We start from the raw sequence: 4767 nt of genomic DNA, 5'->3' as shown, positions 1-4767 counted from the left end.
GGTTGGAGCTCCCTTCAAATAGGAGCTTGAGATTGCGGGAAGGTTGTAGCCTTCTATAGGTGGGTTCCTGCATACTAGTATGATTTTGCACCAGTACAAGATTTTAAAATCTTTTCTTTATATTAAAAATAAGACACAGACGATAGCAGCAGGTGGTTTTTTCTCTCATTGGGTTTCCACCTTAAATCCTGATATTCATGTGTGTTTCTTATGTGTAATGGTTTATTTTGTTCTTAATACACATGGTTACTATCTATTTAATGTTTAATGAAGTATTGATGCACTGAATCAAGATGAACATAAGATGAATTAACTGAAAAGTAAGTTTACTAGATATACGCTAGTTGTCTTAATAATAGTCGGTACACACACAGGTTCCCTTCAGTAAATTCATGTACAAAAATCAAGATATGAATTTGAAAAGTTTAATGATTTGAAAACACTGATTTACCCCCGCCCCCCCCCCTAGTATTTTTCCCAACAATTGGTATCAGAGTAGGTCCTTTGGTAGAAGTTTGATCGTTTGAAGGAGATCTATCAAGATGAGGAGTCACAAAGGAGTATTTTATATCAAACCTCCTATATTTAATGAAACTAACTTTGTCTTTTGGTAAGTTGGGATGAAAGCATATTTGCAGGCACTAGGATTTGATGTATGGCAAAACATTGAAAGTGGATATCAATATCCAACCTCTATTCGTTCAGATATTGCAAGAAAGAAATAGTATGAAACCAATGCAAAAGTTGTAAATGCCATCTTGGGAAGTTTGGTCAAGTCCGAGTTTTTGAAGGTAATGCATGTAAGTTTTAACCCCGTACAGAAATTACTTGCATATGAATTCTAAAAAAACAAAAAATAAACAATGGTAAGAGCATAAAACATAAAACAAATATACACCCCAAAACCAGGACTACCAGATTGATTTGTCCTTATATTCCTTTCAATGTTACAATACATATATACATGTCGAAGCATCCATAAGCCCCAATCCATTAACCCTGTATTAGAACATAACCGTAGTTCCCTTGACCAGATCTACAAAATACCATGGACAAAAAACCATCATGCCCAAAACCATGTGCGAAATCCATACACAAAACCATAGGTAGGTCTGCCCACCTAATATAGGGTCCAAAAAAAATTTCTCGGGGCGTTGCCCGGGACCCTATGCAAGGGGGAAACCGCCCCCCTACTGCACCCGACACAATGTACAAGGGGCGTTGCCACCCCCGCACATGGGGTAGTCATGGAAAGAATATAAAACACATACAACATTATCCCACTTGTTGTTTTCTTTCCACAGGGGACCACAAGAGAGCTTAATCATTGATCCAACCATGCAATGCCCATTGTTTCTCTACTCCAAGAGAACTTCTCAGTGCTCACATACTTTGTCAATGCATCTGCAATATTCTTCCAAGTTTCCACCTTTACTAGCAACACCTTTTTGTCCTCAACCATATCCCTCACAAAGTGATACTGAACATCAATGTGCTTTGTATTTGAATGATAAGTAGGGTTCTTTGCTAAGAAAATTGCACTTTGGTTGTCACAGCCTATCCTTATAGCTCGTTGTACTAAACCCATACTTGAACACAAGCTCTGCAACTAAACCGCTTTGTTGCTTGCATGAGTGGCTTCCATGTATTCTACCTCTATAGTTGAAAGTGCCACTACAGACTACCTCTTGCTCATCCAACTGACTGCACCCCCAAATAGATTAAACCCATACCCACTTATAGATCATCTCTAATCTAGATCTCCAGCCCAGTCTACATCACCAAAGCCACGAATGTCCAAAACTTTGTCCAATATTGGTCTTCCTTGATAACACAAACCATAATCACTAGTGCCACACAAATACCTGAAAACCGCTTCACTGTTGTCCAATGCTCCTTTCCTGGTTTTGACATAAACCTACTCAATACTCCCACTGCATGTGCAATGTCTGGTCTAGTACATACCATTGCATACATCAGGCTATCGACTACAATTGCGTATGGAACACGGGACATGTCCTCTTCCTCTTCTTGTGTCTTGGGACATTGTTCAGCAGATAACTTTACACCTACAAGAATAGGAACCTTCACTGGTTTACTATTCTGCATATTAAACCTCTGTAGTATTGTCTCGACATACTTCCTCTAGTTTAACTAGAGCTTCCTCTTTGTCCTATCTCGTTTCATTTCCATGCCCAAAATATAGTTTGCAGCACCAATATATTTCATGTCAAATTTGGAGGAGAATTGGGTCTTCAAATCCTGGATAATTTCTTTGTTATTTCCAACCAGCAACATATCATCCACATACAATACCAGATAAATAATATCGTCACAAATTAATTTAAAATACACACAATGATCTAATTTTCTTCTGATGAAGCCAAGTCCCCGTATAAATTTATCAAATTTTTGATACCACATCGTCGGTGACTGTTTTAACCCATACAGAGACTTTTTTAACTTGCATACCAGTTCTTTCTTACCCTTCACCGAAAAGCCTTTAGATTGCTTCATGTAGATCTCTTCTTCCAGATCCCCATGAAGAAATTCTTGTCTTCACATCCATCTGTTCTACCTTAAATCAAGAGAAGCAACAACATAGAAAAGTAATATAATAGAAGCTACCTTGGCAACAGGAGAAAAAATATCACAAAAATCAATTCCCGACACCTGGGAATAACCTTTTTCTACCAACCGAGCTTTGTATTTCTCCACCTTGCCTTCTACATTCATCTTCTTCTTAAACACCCATTTTCTACCAATGGGTTACCTTCTAACTAGAATCTCCACCAGATCCTAAGCCTCATTTTTGTGCAAAGATGCCATTTCATCAACCATGGCCTCTTTCCAGAGTTTTCCATCCCTTGAGTCTACTACTTCCCTCACAGTTCTAGGATCATCATCAGTAATAGATAAAGAAACTTTTGAATAGAAAGAATATTGACTATACCTTTCTAGCTGCCTTCTTTCTCGAACTGGTCTTCTCACAGCTGGAGTTTGTGGCTCTTCATCTTCTGATTCCTCTTCTTCTGTAGAGTGTGATTCTTCCCCCTTTAGCTCAAACTCTATCTTCTCAGGTTTCTTTGGTAGGACTTCATGTTTAATAACATATTTCACCTCTCTAAACACCACATCTCGGATGTACACAACCTTCCTTGTTTCTAGGTTCCAAAGCTTATAACCTTTTAAACCATCCTTATACCCCATAAAGATACACCTTTCAGATTTACTATCCAATGTTTTTATTTTCTCCTTTGGAACATGTACATATGCATCACATCCAAATACACTCATATTTGAAAGAAAGGGTTTCTTACCAGTCCATACCTCTTGTGGAGTCTTATCCTCCAACGCTGATGAAGGTGATCTGTTGACCAGGTAACATGCATTATCCACCACCTCTACTCAGAATTCATGTCCTAACCCGGCACCACTAAGCATGCTTCTTGCCTTTTCCATCAACGTACTGTTAATTATTTCTACAACTCCATTTTGTTGAGGTGTGCATGGAGTATTTTTTTGTCGTGCTATACCACACTTCTTATAGAACTCTTCAAATTCCTTCTTGCAAAATTATCCACTGTTATCTGTCCTCAGTGCCTTTATCTTCTTCTCTGTCTAGTTTTCCACGAGAGCCTTAAATTCTTTAAACATGTAAAAGATTTCAGATTTATTCCTGAGGAAATATATCCATGTATTCCTTGAGAAGTCATCTATAAATGATACATAGTACACCGACTTACCCAGTGATGGAACTGACACAAGTCCAAACACATCATTGTGAACAAGCTCTAATATTTTTTTCGCCCTCTTAGAAACAGAGTGGAAACTCACCCGATTATGCTTCCCATATACACAATTTTCACAGAAATAAAAATCTAGAGAGAAATTAGACATACCTTCTACCATACCATTACCATGAAGTGTTTGAAGGCCCTTCTCTCCAATATGTCCAAGCCTTTGATGCCATAGCATGGTCCTTTCTCCAGAGACCACTAGATTTTATGCTCCACTTTCAAGAACCACAAAACTGTTGCACCCATCAATAACAGTGCTCCCATGAAGCTTGTATATAGTTCCAATCCAAACTCCTCGCATCAATACCAATGCACCCCAAACCATCTTGCAGGTATCTTTCTTGAACACTGTTTTTACACCTGCATCATCTAACTTACTTATAGAAATCGGATTTTTGGCCAATGCAAGAATATACAGAACACCCGGAAGTGTTGTAATCCTTCCACCTTGCAAATTCAACTTGAATTTTCCACGACCAAAAATTCTAGTGTTCCTTTCATCCCCTAAGAAAACATCACCACCATCATATTTCTCATACTCGCAGAACCACTCTCTATGGGGTGTGAAGTAAAAGGATGCACTTGAGTCAATCAACCATGCCTCATGATCTACATGTGCACTTGAAGAAGAGTCCAAGTACACTTCACCATCTTCATCTGAGGTGGTTTTCGCCTTTGCAGAAGGAGCATCAGCAGATCCCTTTCCTTTCTTAAGAGCTTTAGATTTACAGTCCCTTTTGAATTGCCCTTCCTTTTCGCATTTCCAGCACACCTTTACAAGTTTTCCTGGAGATTTAGATCTCCCTCTAGATTCAGGTCTCCCACTCGAGGACTTATTTTTATTTCTATTCTGGGATCATCCTCATATAGACAAGGCATCACCATTCTAGCCCTCCATATTTTTCCGTCTCATCTCCTCCGATAGAAAGGATGAGACTATTTCATCAAACTGTAAGGAATTTTCATT

Source organism: Pinus tabuliformis, chromosome Q (genome assembly GCF_031772625.1).
Source record: "Pinus tabuliformis cultivar Carrire ecotype Pingquan chromosome Q, CPIR1, whole genome shotgun sequence".
NCBI classification, from domain to species: Eukaryota; Viridiplantae; Streptophyta; class Pinopsida; order Pinales; family Pinaceae; genus Pinus; species Pinus tabuliformis.
The sequence above is the reverse complement of the archived record's forward strand: the minus strand, read 5'-3'. Positions refer to the sequence as shown.